The sequence below is a fragment of the Bufo bufo genome, chromosome 4 (assembly GCF_905171765.1).
Source record: "Bufo bufo chromosome 4, aBufBuf1.1, whole genome shotgun sequence".
In the NCBI taxonomy this organism is placed as follows: domain Eukaryota; kingdom Metazoa; phylum Chordata; class Amphibia; order Anura; family Bufonidae; genus Bufo; species Bufo bufo.
In genome coordinates this window covers 144,745,871-144,767,408 of record NC_053392.1, presented here as the reverse complement: position 1 = coordinate 144,767,408, position 21,538 = coordinate 144,745,871, and positions in this window count along the sequence as shown.

Here is a 21,538-nt window from a genome sequence, read left to right as displayed (position 1 = left end):
CTGCACCCTCTTTCAAAGGTGTGCACCCGCACATCAAACAACCACAAACGGTGCAATAAAATCAGGGGACACCAAGACAGAACACGGTGAGGAAGTGGCGGGGAAAAGCCACTCACCGTGCCGTCCGCGGCGAAACCCCCATAACGCTCTCCCTCCGGAGAACGCGCATGTATCCCTTTCGCAGATGGCGGTACATGCTTCACCCTCTTTCGAGGGACGGATACTCCCACCCCTCAAAGCCCCTCCCAACAACAAAAGGGGAAGGTTGGTGAGGCACAAAAAACAATGGAAGGGGGGGAGGGGAATGACAAACAAGGAGACACCAACACGGACATAGTGAGAAAGGAATGGCGGGGAATGCCACTCACCGCGCCGTAACCGGTTATACCCCTATAACGCTCTCCCTCCGGAGAACGCGCATGCACCCCATCCGCAGATGGCGGTACATGCTGCCCCCTCTTTCGAGGGAAGGCCACGTGAAGAGCCATTGTGGTCATACTGTCACGGCTGAGGATGGGGAAAACCCTCAGCCGTGCGATGCCAGATGATGTTATGGCTGCTCAGCCAGGACAACAGGATCAGGGAGCAGGTCACCTCCTACAGCGTCCCTAACCTGACCCTAACTCCTAGCTGCACGGGCCGACCTTTAAGGTAGGAGGACCCGTGCGCAGGAACCTCGGATCCCTGTCTCACCCTCCGGCAGGTCCCTGGACTAGGAGTCAAGATAAGACAACCTGTTCCTTCTGAATACGGAGGAACAGGGGTCTCAATGGCCAAGCTGCAAGGAACAAGGGAACTAAAACAGACTTACGGATATGGCAGGCGAACTAAATAGTTCCACCTACCTGCCACAGCCTTACTGACTGGATCCCTGTGCACACAGGAATCCAGATCCATAAGCTGCACAAAACAACATAGGAAAGTCCTAACAAAACATCACATAGACATCACACACAACATAACATAACATAAAGTAAATGTGACATAATGCTTATGACCACAAGGGTGGCTCACACTGGCAGGTAGAATACAACAGGAGGTTTCTCCAGCTAAGCATGGCTGAAGCAACCTCCAGACCTGGGATAACAGTGAGACTATATAGGCCAAGAAGCCACACCCAGCAGTCGGACACACCCAGTGACTCACAGACACACTGGGAAGAGAGTTAACCCTTCCAGCACCAGGGAAGGGAAACATAAATTAAAAGGGAAAGTGTCCAACTCAGAAACACACTGTGGCTGTTGCTGCAGGCAACGACATGGGTGGCAACCATGTCCTGGGAGTCAGCCCGAAGGCCGGGACACTGCCACCACATGTACACAATGCAACCAAACGTTGCCACGGGCAACCACAGTGAGGAGAAGATGTCAGTGCACACCAAATATAAAACAGAGTGCACACAGACATACCAAAAGTGCATACATACACGCACACAACTCCAAGGTAACCGCACATATAGCTGTTGTCCGCGGCAACCGCACTTGAGGCAAACAACATTATACCTCCAGCTGCGGTTGACACTACAACCCAAACCGCGGGCAACTGTATGCGGCTCACCAAGGAGTCACGGCCATAAACATGGTCGTGACATTGAGTTGCTGACAGTGCCTCCAGTTCCTTCACATTGTCTCCTACCCAGTCTCCTGCTGAAAGATCAGAGTTGGCACCTGCAGCCGATGTCCATCAGTCTTTCACCTCACCCCCTTGCAAATTAGCAAAGCTGTCTGAGCCCCAAGTCATGCAGCAGTCTCTTCTGCTTTTTGATGACTCTGCTAGCAGGGTTTCCCAGGGCCATCCACCTAGCCCTGCCCCAGAAGTGGAAGAGATTGAGTGCACCGATGCCCAACCACTTATGTTTCAAGATGAGTATATGGGAGAACCGCAGCATGTCTCGGATGATGACGAAACACAGGTGCCAACTGCTGTGGCTTTCTGCAGTGTGCAGACCAACAAGGAGGGCAGGGGTGAAGACTGGGTGGAAGATGATGTGGAGGACAATGAGGTCCTCGACCCCACATGGAATCAAGGTCATGCGAGTGACCTGTCTAGTTCGGAGGAAGAGGCGGTGGTCACACAGAGCGACCAGCACAGCAGAAGAGGGAGCAGGGTGCAAAAGCAGAGCGGCCGTCCCCTAGACAGTACGCCTGCTACTGCCCAACGCAGCAAGGGACCGAGCACACCAAAGCCAGCTCCAAGAAGTTCCCTGGCGTGGCAGTTCTTCAAACAATGTGCTGACGACAAGAGGCGAGTGGTTTGCACGCTGTGCAATCTGAGCCTGAAGCGAGGCATAAACGTTCTCAACCTGAGCACAACCTGCATGACCAAGCATCATGTGCTGCAGTCGAGTAGACACCTCAAAAACCAAGAAAGGTCTCTGGCTCCTCCTGCTTCCTCTTCTGCTGCAGTCTCAGCCTCTTCATCCACCTCTGGAGTGACAGTGGCACCTGCCACCCCGCAAACAGAGGATCTGCCAGCAACACCACCATCTGGGTCACCAAGCATCTCCACAATGTCCCACGGAAGTGTTCAGGTCTCCATCTCCCAAACACTGAAGCGGAAGAGGAAGTACCCCCCTACCCTCCCCCTTCCCCTCGCGATCCCTGGCCTTTGAAATGCTGTCATTCTGTCTGGTGGATACAGAGAGTTTTGAAAGCCTTATGGCGGTGGCTGTCCCACAGTACGTCGTTCCCAGCCGCCACTACTTTTCCAGGCGAGCCATACTTTCCCTGCACAACCAAGTGGGGGACAAAATCAAGTGTGCACTGCGCAACACCATCTGTGGCAAGGTCCACCTAACTACGGATACGAGGTCCAGTAAGCACGGTCAGGGACGTTATATCTCCCTAACAGCACACTGGGTAAATACAGTGGCGGCTGGGCCTGAGGCGGATAGCAGTTTGGCGCATGTCCTTCCACCACTGAGGATTGCAGGGCGCTTCAGTTTGCCTCCTGTTGCTTCCTCCTCCTCCTCCGCTTCCTCATCCGGTCAGCGTAACACCTTCACCACCAACTTCAGCACAGCCAGGGGTAAATTACAGCATACAGTTTTAAAACGTATCTGTTTGGCGTATGTACAAGAAGCAGAATACATGTAAATTCCTGCCACATATTGCCACTACCTGCTGGGACCCTAGACTATTGCTGTACACTGTATGGATCAAAGCTGCATAACACCAAGTAAAGACAAGTTGGACCCTATTATCTGTGTGGATTTCCATCATTCCTCAATTACTCCTATTAACAACACTCAATTTGTTGCATGTGAGCCAGGATACAGGAGTCCAGCCGTACCACAGGTAGGAGAAACCATTGACACTACCATATCTTCTATACAGAGACATTATCCCCCTCTGGCATTCCTCCCCTGGTACGTGAGCTCATAACATCTTAAAGGGCCCTGCTACAGTACCTGCGCAAGCTGCAATTGGCGTCACAAACTTATACACATATAAACTGACCCACTGCATAGCATCCCCACTGACCCAGTGTCCTGCTCATTGCACATTTTTGTAAACTTCCCTTGCCATCCATCCCCAAAGGTTCTCAATTGGATTTAGATCAGGGGAACACGCAGGATGGGCCAAAAGAGTGATGTTATTCTCCTGGAAGAAGTCCCTTGTCCTGCGGGCATTGTGTACTGTAGCGTTGTCCTGTTGAAAAACCCAGTCGTTACCACTCAGACAAGGGCCCTCAGTCATGAGGAATGCTCTCTGCAACATCTGGACATAGCCAGCGGCCGTTTCACGCCCCTGCACTTCCTGAAGCTCCATTGTTCCACTGAAGGAAAAAGCACCCCAGACCATTATGGCGCCCCCTCCACTGTGGCGCGTAGAAAATATCTCAGGTGGGATCTGCTTGTCATGCCAGTGATGTTGGAAACCATCAGGACCATCAAGGTTAAATTTTTCTCATCAGAGAATAAAACTTTCTTCCACCTTTGAATGTCCCATGTTTGGTGCTCTCTTGCAAAGTCCAAACGAGCAGTTCTGTGGTGTTCAAGGAGACCAGGTCTTTGAAGACGTTTTTTGCTTTTGAAGCTCTTCAGTCTCAGATGCCGTTTGATGGTTATGGGGCTGCAGTCAGCACCAGTAAGGGCCTTAATTTGGGTCGAGGATCGTCCAGTGTCTTGACGGACAGCCAATTGGATCCTCCGGCTCAGTGCTGATGAAATTTTTTGGGGTCTTCCACTTGACTTTTTTGTTTCATAACCCTCAGGATCATTTAAGAAATTCCAAATGACTGTCTTACTGTGTCCCACCCCAGCAGCGATGGCGCGCTGTGAGAGACCCTGCTTATGCAGTTCAACCCGACCATGTTCAAAAAGGGAGATTTTTTTTGCCTTTGTCATCACAACGTGTGACTACCTGACAAAAAATGACAATGAATCCACTTTGCACAGATTTGGCCTTTTAAAGGCATGTGGTCCTAAAATTTTAGCTGAAAAACAGCCTGTATCAGTTTATTTGTTGTTTTCATTAAATTGAATGCTCAAAAAATGTTTTGTCTCACTCCCATTTCTTCTTGTTGCATGTTGAAGCTCTACTTGGAACCTTGTTAAGATCCAGCCATGCTAAATATGATTTTTCAAGTGGTCTTAAACTTTTGATCAGGACTGTATCATTTCAATAATATGTCTCTTACATTTTTGGGTGAAATTCACCAATTTTTGTCTGTGATATACCCCTGCTTTACCTAGTAGACGGGTAAACAAATTTCACCAATTTGTCTGTTACATTTTCGGGTGAAATTCACAAATTTTGGGCCGTGATATACCCCTGCTCTACCTAGTAGACAGGTAAAGAAATTTCACTAATTTGTCTGTTACATTTCCGGGTGAAATTCCCATTTTTTTTTCTCTGATATACCCCTTTCTCTACCTAGTAGACAGGTTAATAAATTTCACAAATTTTTCTGTTACATTGTCGGGTGACATTTACCAATTTTTGGCTATGATATACCCCTGCTCTACTTAGTGGACAAGGAAATACAGGGAGTGCAGAATTATTAGGCAAGTTGTATTTTTGAGGATTAATTTTATTATTGAACAACAACCATGTTCTCAATGAACGCAAAAAACTCATTAATATCAAAGCTGAATATTTTTGGAAGTAGTTTTTAGTTTGTTTTTAGTTTTAGCTATTTTAGGGGGATATCTGTGTGTGCAGGTGACTATTACTGTGCATAATTATTAGGCAACTTAACAAAAAACAAATATATACCCATTTCAATTATTTATTTTTACCAGTGAAACCAATATAACATCTCAACATTCACAAATATACATTTCTGACATTCAAAAACAAAACAAAAACAAATCAGTGACCAATATAGCCACCTTTCTTTGCAAGGACACTCAAAAGCCTGCCATCCATGGATTCTGTCAGTGTTTTGATCTGTTCACCATCAACATTGATTGCAGCAGCAACCACAGCCTCCCAGACACTGTTCAGAGAGGTGTACTGTTTTCCCTCCTTGTAAATCCCACATTTGATGATGGACCACAGGTTCTCAATGGGGTTCAGATCAGGTGAACAAGGAGGCCATGTCATTAGATTTTCTTCTTTTATACCCTTTCTTGCCAGCCACGCTGTGTACTTGGACGCGTGTGATGGAGCATTGTCCTGCATGAAAATCATGTTTTTCTTGAAGGATGCAGACTTCTTCCTGTACCACTGCTTGAAGAAGGTGTCTTCCAGAAACTGGCAGTAGGACTGGGAGTTGAGCTTGACTCCATCCTCAACCCGAAAAGGCCCCACAAGCTCATCTTTGATGATACCAGCCCAAACCAGTACTCCACCTCCACCTTGCTGGCGTCTGAGTCGGACTGGAGCTCTCTGCCCTTTACCAATCCAGCCACGGGCCCATCCATCTGGCCCATCAAGACTCACTCTCATTTCATCAGTCTATAAAACCTTAGAAAAATCAGTCTTGAGATATTTCTTGGCCCAGTCTTGACGTTTCAGCTTGTGTGTCTTGTTCAGTGGTGGTCGTCTTTCAGCCTTTCTTACCTTGGCCATGTCTCTGAGTATTGCACACCTTGTGCTTTTGGGCACTCCAGTGATGTTGCAGCTCTGAAATATGGGCAAACTGGTGGCAAGTGGCATCTTGGCAGCTGCACGCTTGACTTTTCTCAGTTCATGGGCAGTTATTTTGCGCCTTGGTTTTTCCACACGCTTCTTGCGACCCTGTTGACTATTTTGAATGAAATGCTTGATTGTTCGATGATCACGCTTCAGAAGCTTTGCAAATTTAAGAGTGCTGCATCCCTCTGCAAGATATCTCACTATTTTTGACTTTTCTGAGCCTGTCAAGTCCTTCTTTTGACCCATTTTGCCAAAGGAAAGGAAGTTGCCTAATAATTATGCACACCTAATATAGGGTGTTGATGTCATTAGACCTTTCGAGCCTATACAGCTTGGAGTAAGACAACATGCATAAAGAGGATGATGTGGTCAAAATACTCATTTGCCTAATAATTCTGCACGCAGTGTACATTTAACTAATTTGTCTGTTACATTTTTAGGTGACATTTTGGCATTTTTGTCGTGAATAAACCTCTGCTCTGCATAGGTGACAGGGACCGAAATTTTTAAAAATCGTCTGTTCCATTGGTGGGTGACATTAACCCATTTTTGGCAATGAAAAACCCTGCTCTGCATAGGTGACAGGGAATTAAATTTCAAAAATTCATCTTTAATTGACGCGCGCCCCCTCCTTTCATTCGATGCTTCAACTTTAACAACTTGTCCCACATTTCCGCTCGATCACATTGGAGCCTTTGACCTCCCTTAGATGTGGTATCTTTCTCACGCTCCCTCTCCGGCGTGGAACCCTGATTAGCCGTTAACCGTGATCAACATGGTAGGCGCAGAAAAGAACATCGAAAGTTGATAGAGAAGATATCCAAATGGATGGTGGACGTCACAGGGAAGTGTGATCAGGCAGAACTTATCTAGAGTCAACAGAGCGGCATCAGGGCCTCTCCTGTCTAATGTTTACAAATCCAGAATACCCCAGTGACATTCCCAATAATTTTTTATTAATCAGTCCAAATAACAGGGCATCTTAAGAGTCCTGTATTGTTATTTATAATCACTATCTCCCCGAGTCGGGAGTGTGTAATTGCCGCGCGCCCCCTCCTTTACTTGGAGGCAGCGGCGTAGCTATAGGGGGTGCAGAGGTAGCAGTCGCTACCGGGCCCAGGAGCCTGAGGGGGCCCATAGACCCTTGTGCTACCTTAGAAGACACTAGTATTATAGAAAGTGCATGCCGATCAAGTTACGCCTCTGGCTGGAGGGAAGGGATTAGGTTAAGAGTTTGGAGTGCTTCACTGCCCCTGGTCACAAAGCACTGAGGGAAGGGGGGTCCAAGCTGAACTCTTGTACCAGAACCCATAAGCAATTAGCTATGCCCCCTCTTGGAAGCTTCGGCTTCAATAATATGTCCCACATTTCAGCTTGATCACATTGCAGCCATTGACCTCCCTTTGATGTTGTCTCCCTTTCTCACGCTCCCTCTCCGGCGTGGAACCCTGATTCGCCGCTAACAGTGATCAACATGGTAGGCGCAGAAAAGAACATCGAAAGTTGATAGAGCAGATATCCAATTAGATCGTGGATGTCACGGGGACGTGCGACATGGTGGAGCAGTATGTGTGCACACACCTACACGTTCTGACTGATGGGTCTGCCCCCTTCAACTTCTGGGTCTCCAAATTGGGCATATGGCCCGAGCTTGCCCTTTATGCTTTGGAGGTTCTGGCCTGCCCTGCAGCTAGTGTATTGTCTGAACGTTTGTTTAGCACGGCTGGAGGGGGTTATCACAGGTTATATTTTCCAATGTTTTGGAATGTTTTGGGGTGTACCCTAATTTAAACCAAAAAAATAAATAAATTATCACGGTCGGCGTGACTATCACATACGTGACACAGAGGGAGGGAACAAGGAAGGCCCTGCCCAAGTGAGAGGGAAGGTGGTGACCCCTGACTCACCTAGCGGCTGGCACCTGGCTGCCCTGACGTCCCTAGACGGGTTCCTCACCCGTACGCCGATCACGTGCCTAAAGCCCTGGCTTTCCCTAAGCTGAGCCCTAGATAGTGAACAGGGCGGTGGGAACACTAGTCCGCACCACTAGCTCTAAAGGAAAACACCAAGGGAAGGACAGACAATACAAACTCAACATATAATCCCAGGTGGGCGACAACGGGAGACAACAAGAAGCCCAACAGGGATCCGGAGGGTAGCACTCTGGAACGACAACCAGGATTCACAACTCCAGTGGGTCAGTATAGATGTCCAGGCAGGAAGCTCTATAACTGGCAACTAGAGAAGAGTGAAGGGAGAATATAAGGAGGTTGGGAGTGGCAGACAAGAAACAGCTGAGGAGGAGAAGCTACGGATCCCTGATTGAGACAAAAAGGATAGCAAGGCAAACACAGAAAACAATCACTAAGAAACAACGTGATCTTTAGATATAGAGCGCGCAGCCACCCGCTGCGACCTCCTGACCCCGGGTATAACGGAGTCAGACGTGGCTCTTGATACCCTCGTGACAGTACCCCCCCCTTTCACGAGGGGCCTCCGGACACTCAGGACCAGGTCTCTCCGGATGAGAGGCATGGAAAGCCTGAATTGACCTGTTGGCGTTTACCTCTGACGCTGGAACCCACAATCTTTCCTCGGGACCGTAACCCCTCCAATGCACCAGAAACTGAAGAGAGCGGCGGACCCGACGAGAATCAACAATTCTGGCTATTTGAAACTCCAGATTACCATCCACAATAACAGGAGGAGGTGGCAGCGGTGATGGTTCTAGAGGTGGAACATACTTCTTGAGTAACGATTTATGGAAGACGTTATGGATCTTAAAAGTCTGAGGTAGCTCCAGGCGAAAAGCCACAGGGTTAATGACGGCTACTATTTTATAAGGACCAATGAACCTAGGGCCCAGTTTCCAAGAGGGAACCTTCAACTTAATATTCCTAGTAGACAACCACACATAGTCATTCACCCCTAGGTCCGGACCTGGCGACCGTTTCTTATCGGCCATGCATTTATATTTACCACTCATCTTTTTCAAGTTAACTTGCACCTTCTGCCATACCGAAGAAAGAGATGAAGAAAACCTTTCCTCTTCGGGAACCCCAGAAGACCCCCCCTCTTTGAAAGTACAAAATTGGGGATGAAAACCGTATGCACCAAGCAATGGTGACTTGCCAGTGGACTCCTGATAATGATTATTTATGGCAAACTCAGCTAACGGTAAATATGATGACCACAACTCTTGGTTTTCAGACACAAAACACCTTAAATATGTTTCTAGGTTTTGGTTGGTACGCTCAGTCTGTCCATTCGACTGAGGATGGAAAGCTGAGGAAAAGGACAAGTGTACCCCCAAACGGGAACAAAAAGCTTTCCAAAACTTAGAAATAAACTGGGTTCCCCGATCCGAAACCACATCGGAAGGGACCCCGTGAAGCTTCACGATTTCACTGATAAACACCTGAGCAAGAGTTTTAGCATTAGGAAGTGCGGGTAGCGCAATAAAGTGTACCATTTTGCTAAACCTGTCTACTACTACCAAAATAACTGTTTTACCCGCAGACAACGGTAAGTCAGTGATGAAATCCATTGACAGATGTGTCCATGGCCTATTGGGGATAAAAAGAGGCAATAAAGACCCTGCTGGACGTGTATGAGAGACTTTCGCGCGTGCACAAGTAGAGCAAGTAGACACGAAATCCATTACATCCTGACGCAACCTTGGCCACCAAAAACGACGAGATAATAGCTCCAAAGTTGCTTTACTACCCGGGTGCCCAGCAAGTGCCGAATTATGATGTTCTTTTAATAATTCAAGACGCAGGTTTAATGGTACAAACAATTTCTCTGAGGGGCAAGAGGCCGGGGCGTCCCCCTGGGCCTCTAACACCTTTCCCTCTAGAACAGAGTGTACAGCAGAGACAACCACTCCTCTTTGTAAAATAGGTACCGGATCACTAGCATTACCCCCTCCAGGGAAACTACGAGATAACGCGTCTGCCTTGGTATTTTTTGCCCCAGGACGATAGGTGATTACAAAGTTAAATCTGGTAAAGAATAGCGACCACCTAGCTTGTCTAGGGGTGAGACGCTTAGCCGATTCTAGGTACAGAAGGTTTTTGTGATCCGTAATCACCGTGACGGGGTGGATTGCTCCCTCTAAGAAGTGACGCCACTCTTCAAGAGCCAGCTTAATCGCGAACAGTTCCCTATTTCCAACATCATAGTTCTTCTCTGCAGAAGATAATTTTTTGGAAAAGAAAGCGCAAGGGCGCCATTTGCCAGGAGACGGACCCTGAGACAATACAGCCCCCACTCCCACCTCTGACGCATCTACCTCAACAATAAAAGGCTGGGAGACATCAGGTTGAATTAGAACAGGTGCCGAGGTAAACCTCTCTTTTAGAGAGGAAAATGCATTTTTAGCGGCGTCAGACCATTTAGAAAAATCAGTCCCCTTCCTAGTCATGTCGGTAAGGGGTTTAACGATCACTGAATAATTTTTAATGAACTTTCTATAGAAATTTGCGAAACCCAAAAACCGTTGTAGGGCTTTAAGGTTCTCAGGAAGATCCCAATCTAAAATTGCCTGGACCTTCCCAGGATCCATACGGAAACCTGAAGCAGATAATAGATATCCCAGGAACTGTATTTCCTGAACGGCGAAGACACATTTTTCAATTTTCGCATATAATTTATTCGTCCGTAGGACCTGCAGTACTTGCCTGACATGCACCTCATGTGTTTTCAGATCAGCCGAATAAATTAAGATATCATCTAGGTATATGACAACAAACCTGCCGATGAGATGACTAAAAATATCATTAACGAAATGTTGGAAGACAGCGGGGGCATTGGTCAGACCGAAAGGCATAACTAGATTTTCATAATGCCCCTCAGGGGTGTTAAAAGCTGTCTTCCACTCATCCCCTTCCCTGATACGAATCAGATTGTAGGCCCCCCTAAGATCAAGTTTGGAGAACCACCTAGCACCCGCAATCTGATTAAAAAGGTCAGGAATGAGAGGAAGAGGGTATGGGTCTCGGATGGTTATCTGGTTTAGCTCACGGAAATCTAGGCAAGGACGCAGGCCCCCATCTTTCTTTTTAACAAAGAAAAACCCTGCAGCCATGGGTGAAGAAGAGGGTCTGATGTGTCCCTTAGCCAGACTCTCGGAGATATAATCTTTCATGGCTTGTCTCTCGGGACCCGAAAGATTATACAACCTGGACTTGGGTAATTTTGCACCGGGAATCAGGTTAACCGGGCAATCATAAGGACGATGAGGTGGTAGCTTCTGACAACCCTTTTCAGAAAAAACGTCCTCAAAGTCCGAAATAAATGTAGGTAGGGAAGCTACGGATCCCTGATTGAGACAAAAAGGATAGCAAGGCAAACACAGAAAACAATCACTAAGAAACAACGTGATCTTTAGATATAGAGCGCGCAGCCACCCGCTGCGACCTCCTGACCCCGGGTATAACGGAGTCAGACGTGGCTCTTGATACCCTCGTGACATAAATAAAAATTACCACCAAAAAACAGTGTTGGCTACCTCCTCCTCCACGGCCGCTTTCACCTACACCACCACATCCACCACCTCCTCAACCTCCTACACCATATGGACCTCGTCCTCCTAGATCAAGATTATTATTTTTTTGTTTTGCGTATTTTATGCTATTTTAAGTGATATCCCTATCCACATTATTTGCGGGGCACTTGCCACATTTTGATGCCATTTGCAGCCCTCTAGCCCTTTCCATTACTTTTTTAGAGCCATTTTAGTGCTCCAAAGTTTGGGTCCCCATTGACTTCAATGGGGTTTGGGTTTAGGGTCAAGTTCGGGTCCCGAACTCAAACTTTTTGGTGAAGTTTAGCAGAACCCCTCGAACCCAAACATCCAGGTGTCCGCTCAACTCTAGTGGTGAAGTGAGAAAATTACAGCCCTTTTTGGCGTGTATTAATGGCAAAAAAAATATTATTATTTGCCGTTCACGGCCGCAGTTATTTGTGCTAAAACATTTTTTTGTCATGTATTAGTGGGGTAAAAAAAAAGGGCTCATTAGTGGTGTGGTGAAGTGAGAAAATTATAGCCCTTTGTGGCGTGTACTAGTGGCAAAAATAAATATATTTTCCGCAGTTATATGTTCTAGAGCCTTTTTTTAGCGTGAATTAGTAAGGAAAAAGAAAAAGGGCTTACTAGCCGTTGTATGTTGAAGTGAGAAAATGACAGCCTTTTTGGCGTGTATTGAGTGGCAAAACAAAAGTATTTGCCATTCACGGCATGTTCTAAAGATTTTTTTTTTGTCGTGTATTAGTGTGGGAAAAAAAGGGGAGAAAATTATAGCCCTTTTTACCATGTATTAGTGGTAAAAAAAAACTTTATCTGCCGTTCACGGCCGCAGTTATATGTTCTAAAGCTTTTTTTTGTCGTGTACTAGTTAGGGGAAAAAAAGGGGGATTTTTAGCCGTAAGGTGGTGAAGTGAGAAAATTATAGCCCTTTTTGGCGTGTACTAGTGGCAAAAAATAAAATATTATTTGTCATTCACGACTGCAGTTAAATGTTCTAAAGCCTTTTTTTGTTGTGTATTAGTGGGGAAAAAGAAAACAGGCACATATGCCGTTGTCTGCTAAAGTGAGAAAATTAAAGTCTTTTTGGCATGTATTAGTGGCAAAAAAATTGCCGTTCACAGCCGCAGTTATATGTTCTAAAGCCTCTTTTGGCGTGCATTAGAGTGGAAAAAGAAAAAGGGCTTATTAGCCGTTCAGTGGTGAAGTGGGAAAATTACAGACCTTTTTGTCGTCTTTTAGTTGCAAAACAAAAGTATTATTTGCAATTTATGGCCGCAGTTATATGTTCTAAAGCCTTTTTTTTGTCAATTATTAGTGGGGGGGAAAAGGGGGTTTATTAGCCGTTGTGTGGTGAAGTAAGAAAATTACAGCTCTTTTTGGCATGTATTATTTGAAAAAATATATTATTTGCCGTTCACAGTCTCAGTTATATGTTCTGAAGCCTTTTTTTGGTGTGTATGGCCTCATGCACACAACCGTTTTTTTTTGCAGTCCACAAAAAGGGGTTCCGTTTTTCCGTGATCCGTGACTGTTTTTTCGTCCGTGGGTCCACGGGTCCACGGATTTTTGGAGTCGTTTTGGTGTCCGCCTGGCCGTGCGGAGCCAAACAGATCCGTCCTGAATTACAATGCAAGTCAATGGGGACGGATCCGTTTGACGTTGACACAATATGGTGCAATTTCAAACGGATCCGTCCCCCATTGACTTTCAATGTAAAGTCAGGAGTTAATATACCATAGGATCTGAGTTTTCTCCAATCCGATGGTATATTTTAACTTGAAGCATCCCCATCACCATGGGAACGCCTCTATGTTAGAATATCCTATCGGATTTGAGTTACATCGTGAAACTCAGATCCGACAGTATATTCTAACACAGAGGCGTTCCCATAGCCGCACACTGGGCACCAATGATCGGGAGGGGGGGGGAGGGGAGGCCACAAACTGGCCACCAATGAAATTACAATAGAGGGGGGCCGATGGAGGCCGCACACTGGCCACCAATGATATTACAATAGAGGGGGGCCGGGGGGTAGGCCGCACACTGGCCACCAATGATATTACAATAGAGGGGGGGCCGGGGGGTGCCGCACACTGGCCACCAATGATATTCAAACTGGGGAGGGAGGGGGGTCTGCCCCCTGCTGCCTGGCAGCCCCTGATCTCTTATAGGGGGCTATGATATGCACAATTAACCCCTCAGGTGCAGCACCTGAGGGGTTAATTGTGTGGATCACAGCCCCCTGTAAGAGATCGGGTGCTGCCAGGCAGCAGGGGGCAGTCATGTACACAGTTCGTAGTATATTCTAACTAGAAGCGTCCCCATCACTATGGGAATGCCTCTGTGTTAGAATTTACTGTCGGATATGAGTTTTCACGAAGTGAATACTCATCTCTGAAAAAGCTTTTATGCAGACGGATCTTCGGATCCGTCTGTATGAAAGTAACCCACGGCCACGGATCACAGACGCGGATACCAATCTTGTGTGCATCCGTGTTCTTTCACGGACCCATTGACTTGAATGGGTCCGTGAACCGTTGTCCGTCAAAAAAATAGGACAGGTCCTATTTTTTTGACGGACAGGAAACACGGATCACGGATGCGGCTGCAAAACGGTGCATTTTACGATTTTTCCACGGACCGATTAAAAGTCAATGGGTCCGCGAAAAAAAACGGAAAGTGGCACAACGGCCACGGATGCACACAACGGTCGTGTGCATGAGGCCTATTAGTGAGGAAAAAGAAAAAGGGCTTGTTAGATGTTGTGTGGGGAAGTGAGAACATTACAGCCCTTTTTGGCGTGTATTAGAGGCAAAAAAAATTATTTGCCATTTACGGCCGCAGTTGTATGTTTTAAAGCCTTTTTTTGGCGTGTATTAGTGGTAAAAAAAGAAAAATGGCTTAGTAGCCATTGTGTGGTGAAGAGAGAAAATTATAGCCCTTTTTGGCATGTATTAGTGGCAAAAAAAAGTACTACTGTATGTGCCGTTCCCGGCCGCAGTTATATGTTCTAAAGCCTTTTTTTGTTGTGTATTATTGGTCGGAAAAAAGGGGCTTATTAGCCGTTGTGTGGTGAAGTGAGAAAAATACTGTCCTTTTTGGCGTGTATTAGTAGCAAACAAAATACTTTATTTGTCATTCACGGCCACAGTTATATGTTCTAAAGCCTTTTTTGGCGTGTATTAGTGGTGAAAAAGAAAAAGGGCTTATTAGCCGTTGTGTGGTGAAGTGAGAAAATTAAAGCCCTTTTTGGCATATATTGGTGACCAAAAAAATATATTATTTGCCATTCACTGCCGCATTAGATGTTCTAAAGCTTTTCTTTGTCGTGTATTAGTGGGTGAAAAAGAAAAAGGGCTTGTTAGCTGTTGTGTGGGGAAGTCAGAAGATTACAGCTCTTTTTGGCGTGTGTTAGTGGCAAAAAAAAAACTTTATTTTCCGTTCACTGCTGCAGTTGTATGTTCCAAAGTCTTTTGTAGGCGTGTATTAGTGGGGGAAAGGAAAAAGGGCTTATTAGCTGTTGTGTGGTAAAGTGAGAAAATTTATTTATCTGTAAAAACTGTAAGCCTAAATAAAGTGTTTAAAATTACCGCTCCCTGAGTCAGTCTGATTATTGCAATGAATGCCTGAAGGGAGGTTGTGCACTCACCTCACCCCACAGCAATAATATTCAAAGCCCTACTCCAGTAGTCAGTTGATTTTCAACAAACTGGAACCAATAGGCTGCTTGACCTGATCTAACTCATTAGTAGGGATGAGCGAACCCGAACTGTATAGTTCGGGTTCGTACCGAATTTTGGGGTATCCGTGACACGGACCCGAACCCGAACATTTTCGTAAAAGTCCGGGTTCGGGTTCGGTGTTCGGCGCTTTCTTGGCACTTTTTGAAAGGCTGCAAAGCAGCCAATCAACAAGCGTCATACTACTTGCCCCAAGAGGCCATCACAGCCATGCCTACTATTGGCATGGCTGTGATTGGCCAGTGCAGCATGTGACCCAGCCTCTATTTAAGCTGGAGTCACGTAGCGCCGCACGTCACTCTGCTCTGATCAGTGTAGGGAGAGGTTGCAGCTGCTGTTAGGGCCAGATTAGACAGTGATTAACTCTGCAAAAACACTTAATTCAGTGATCGATCTACAGCTGTGGATCATTGAACTTCTGCTATTTAATTGCTCACTGTTTTTAGGCTGCCCAGAGCGTTTTTATGTCACTTTTTTCTTGGGTGATCGGCGGCCATTTTGTGTCTTGTGGTGCGCCAGCACAAGCTGCCACCAAGTCCATTTAACCATCAATAGTGTGGTTATTTTTTTGCTATATCCTACATCAGTGGCTTGGCTGTGCTTGCTATTTTATTGAGGGGTAAAATACAATTGCCAAAATAGCAGTACCCTAAATCTGGTGTTTCAGCTGTGGCTAGCCAATTGCAATACTGTCTGCCGAAGCACAGTTTTTGTTCTGGGTTAAATACAATTCCCAACTTAGCAATTCCCTAAATAATTTTTTTCTGCTGTATCAGGCCAAGTTTAAATCGATCCATAAAAGGGTATATTAGATTTAAGGTGCGGATAGTGTCATCCTCAAAACCTTCACACGCTACCGTGCATTTCCAAGTTTAATTCTGTCCGTAAACGTATACCTGTCACACAGCGCCTAAATAATAGGCCTAAAATTTATATTCAGCTAAATCTGTGTTTATTGCTGAGGCTGGTCAATTCATTTAGTGTCCGCCAAAGCACAGTTTTTGTTCTGGGTTGAATACAATTCCCAACTTAGCAATTCCCTAAATAATTTTTTTCTGCTGTATCAGGCCAAGTTTAAATCGATCCATAAAAGGGTATATTAGATTTAAGGTGCGGATAGTGTCATCCTCAATAACTTCACACGCTACCGTGCATTTCCAAGTTTAATTCTGTCCGTAAACGTATACCTATCACCCAGCGCCTAAATAATAGGCCTAAAATTTATATTCAGCTAAATCTGTGTTTATTGCTGAGGCTGGTCAATTCATTTAGTGTCTGCCAAAGCACAGTTTTTCTTTTGGGTTGAAATACAATTCCCAACTTAGCAATTCTCTAAATCAGTGGTTTCTGCTGTATCAGGCCTACTTTAAATCTATCCATAAAAGGGTATATTAGATTGAAGGTGCGGATAGGGTCATTCTCAATAACTTCACACGCTACCGTGCATTTCCAAGTCTAATTCTGTCCGCAAACGTATACCTGTCACCCAGCACCTAAATAATAGGCCTAAAATTTATGATCAGCTAAATCTGTTGATACTGCTGTGGCTGGTCAATCTATTTAGTGTCTGCCAAAGCACAGTTTTTGTTCTGGGTTGAAATACAATTCCCAACTTAGAGCAGAAACCACAAATTTAGGGAATTACTATCAGGCCAAGGTTAAATCTATCCATAAAAGGGTATATTAGATTGAAGTTGCGGATTGTGTCATCCTCAATAACTTCACACGCTACCGTGCATTTCCAAGTTTAATTCTGTCCGTAAACGTATACCTGTCACCCAGCGCCTAAATAATAGGCCTAAAATTTATATTCAGCTAAATCTGTGTTTATTGCTGAAGCTGGTCAATTCATTTAGTGTCCGCCAAAGCACAGTTTTGTTCTGGGTTGAATACAATTCCCAACTTAGCAATTCCCTAAATAATTTTTTTCTGCTGTATCAGGCCAAGTTTAAATCGATCCATAAAAGGGTATATTAGATTTAAGGTGTGGATAGTGTCATCCTCAATAACTTCACACGCGACCGTGCATTTCCAAGTTTAATTCTGTCCGTAAACGTATACCTGTCACCCAGCGCCTAAATGATAGGCCTAAAATTTATATTCAGCTAAATCTGTGTTTATTGCTGGTCAATTCATTTAGTGTCCGCCAAAGCACAGTTTTTCTTCTGGGTTGAAATACAATTCCCAACTTAGCAATTCTCTAAATCAGTGGTTTCTGCTGTATCAGGCCTACTTTAAATCTATCCATAAAAGGGTATATTAGATTGAAGGTGCGGATAGGGTCATTCTCAATAACTTCACACGCTACCGTGCATTTCCAAGTCAAATTCTGTCCGTAAACGTATACCTGTCACCCAGCGCCTAAATAATAGGCCTACAATTTATATTCAGCTAAATCTGTTGTTACTGTTGTGCCTGTATTAGTGTAATACGGTACCTAAATAGATAGCCAGATAGTGTTAGGTGCCTGTAAAAAAAGGACTGAATTTGAATTCAATACATTGGGCCAAATAATTATTTTCTTATTGTGGTGAACGGTAACAATGAGGAAAACATCTAGTAAGGGACGCGGACGCGGAGGTGGTGGTGTTAGTGGACCCTCTGGTGCTGGGAGAGGATGTGGCCGTTCTGCCACAACCACACGTCCTAGTGAACCAACTACCTCAGGTCCCAGTAGCCATCAGAATTTACAGCGATATTTGGTGGGGCCCAATGCCGTTCTAAGGATGGTAAGGCCTGAGCAGGTACAGGCATTAGTCAATTGGGTGGCCGACAGTGGATCCAGCAAGTTCACATTATCTCCCACCCAGTCTTCTGCAGAAAGCGCACAGATGGCGCATGAAAACCAAGCCCATCAGTCTGTCAAATCACCCCCATGCATATCAGAAAAAACTGTCTGAGCCTCAAGTTATGCAGCAGTCTCTTATGCTGTTTGAAGACTCTGCTCGCAGGGTTTCCCAAGGGCATCCACCTAGCCCTTCCCCAGGGGTGGAAGAGATAGAATGTACTAATGCACAACCACTTATGTTTCCTAATGATGAGGACATGGGAATACCACCTCGGCACGTCTATGATGATGACGAAACACAGGTGCCAACTGCTGCGTCTTTCTGCAGTGTGCAGACTGAACAGGAGGTCAGGGATCAAGACTGGGTGGAAGACGATGCAGGGGACGATGAGGTCCTAGACCCCACATGGAATGAAGGTCGTGCCACTGACTTTCACAGTTCGGAGGAAGAGGCAGTGGTGAGACCGAGACAACAGCGTAGCAAAAGAGGGAGCAGTGGGCAAAATCAGAACACCCGCCGCCAAGAGACTCCGCCTGCTACTGACCGCCGCCATCTGGGACCGAGCACCCCAAATGCAGCTTCAAGGAGTTCCCTGGCATGGCACTTCTTCAAACAATGTGCTGACGACAAGACCCGAGTGGTTTGCACGCTGTGCCATCAGAGCCTGAAGCGAGGCATTAACGTTCTGAACCTTAGCACAACCTGCATGACCAGGCACCTGCATGCAAAGCATGAACTGCAGTGGAGTAAACACCTTAAAAACAAGGAAGTCACTCAGGCTCCACCTGCTACCTCTTCTGCTGCTGCCGCCTCGGCCTCTTCTGCTGCTGCCGCTGCCTCGGCCTCTTCCTCCGCCTCTGGAGGAACGTTGGCACCTGCCGCCCAGCAAACATGGGATGTACCACCAACACCACCACCTGCGTCACCAAGCATCTCAACCATGTCACACGGCAGCGTTCAGCTCTCCATCTCACAAACATTTGAGAGAAAGCGTAAATTCCCACCTAGCCACCCTCGATCCCTGGCCCTGAATGCCAGCATTTCTAAACTACTGGCCTATGAAATGCTGTCATTTAGGCTAGTGGACACACACAGCTTCAAACAGCTAATGTCGCTTGCTGTACCACAGTATGTTGTTCCCAGCTGGCACTACTTCTCCAGGAGAGCCGTGCCTTCCCTGCACAACAAAGTGTCCGATAAAATCAAGTGTGCACTGCGCAACGCCATCAGCGGCAAGGTCCACCTAACCACAGATACGTGGACCAGTAAGCACGGCCAGGGACGCTATATCTCCCTAACTGCACACTGGGTAAATGTAGTGGCGGCTGGGCCCCAGGCGGAGAGCTGTTTGGCGCACGTCCTTCCACCGCCAAGGATCGCAGGGCAACATTCTTTGCCTCCTGTCTCCTCCTACTCCTACTCAGCTTCCTCCTCCTCTTCTTCCACCTGCTCATCCAGTCAGCCACACTCCTTCACCACCAACTTCAGCACAGCACGGGGTAAACGTCAGCAGGCCATTCTGAAACTCATATGTTTGGGGGACAGGCCCCACACCGCACAGGAGTTGTGGCGGGGTATAGAACAACAGACCGACGAGTGGTTGCTGCCGGTGAGCCTCAAGCCCGGCCTGGTGGTGTGTGATAATGGGCGAAATCTCGTTGCAGCTCTGGGACTAGCCGGTTTGACGCACATCCCTTTCCTGGCGCATATGCTGAATTTGGTGGTGCAGAAGTTCATTCACAACTACCCCGACATGTCAGAGCTGCTGCATAAAGTGCGGGCCGTCTGTTCGCGCTTCCGGCGTTCACACCCTGCTGCTGCACGCGCCTGTCAGCGCTGCAGCGTAACTTCGGCCTTCCCTCTCCCCGCCTCATATGCGACGTGCCCACCAGGTGGAACTCCACCTTGCACATGCTGGACAGACTGTGCGAGCAGCAGCAGGCCATAGTGGAGTTTCAGCTGCAGCACGCACGGGTCAGTCGCACTGTGGATCAGACCCACTTCACCACCAATGACTGGGCCTCCATGCGAGACCTGTGTGCCCTGTTGCGCTGTTTCGAGTACTCCACCAACATGGCCAGTGGCGATGACGCCGTTATCAGCGTTACAATACCACTTCTATGTCTCCTTGAGAAAACTCTTAGGGCGATGATGGAAGAGGAGGTGGCCCAGGAGGAAGAGGAGGAAGAGGGGTCATTTTTAGCACTTTCAGGCCAGTCTCTTCGAAGTGACTCAGAGGGACGTTTTTTGCAACACCAGAGGCCAGGTACAAATGTGGCCAGACAGGGCCCACTACTGGAGGACGAGGAGGACGAGGATTAGGAGGAGGTGGAGGAGGATGAGGATGAAGCATGTTCACAGCGGGGTGGCACCCAACGCAGCTCGGGCCCATTACTGGTGCGTGGCTGGGGGGAAATGCAGGACGATGACGATACGCCTCACACAGAGGACAGCTTGTCCTTACCTCTGGGCAGCCTGGCACACATGAGCGACTACATGCTGCAGTGCCTGCGCACATTTTAACGTGTGCGGACTACTGGGTTGCCACCCTGCTGGATCCACGGTACAAAGACAATAAGCCCACCTTACTTCCTGCACTGAAGCGTGATAGGAAGATGCGCGAGTACAAGCGCACGTTGGTAGACGCGCTACTGAGAGCATTCCCAAATGTCACAGGGGAATCAGTGGAATCCCAAGGCGAAGGCAGAGGAGGAGCAAGAGGTCGCCAACGCAGCTGTGTCACGGCCAGCTCCTCTGAGGGCAGGGTTAGCATGGCAGAGATGTGGAAAAGTTTTGGCACCACGCCACAGCTAACTGCACCACCACCTGATACGGAACGTGTTAGCAGAAGGCAACATTTCACTAACATGGTGGAAAAGTACCTGTGCACACCCCTCCACGTACTGACTGATGGTTCGGCCCCATTCAACTTCTGGGTCTCCAAATTGTCCACGTGGCCAGAGCTAGCCTTTTATGCCTTGGAGGTGCTGGCCTGCCCAGCAGCCAGCGTTTTGTCTGAAAGTGTATTCAGCATGGCAGGGGGCGTCATTACAGACAAACGCAGCCGCCTGTCTACAGCCAATGTGGACAAGCAGACGTTCATAAAAATGAACCAGGCATGGATCCCACAGGACCTGTCCATCCCTTGTGCAGATTAGACATTAACTACCTCCCCTTAACAATATATTATTCTACTCCAGGGCACTTCCTCATTCAATCCTATTTTTATTTTCATTTTACAATTATATTGCGGGGCAACCCAAAGTTGAATGAACCTCTCCTCTGTCTGGGTGCCGGGGCCTAAATGTGTGACAGTGGCCTGTTCCAGTGGTGGGTGACGTGAAGCCTGATTCTCTGCTATGACATGAAGACTTATTCTCTGCTGACGTGAAGCCT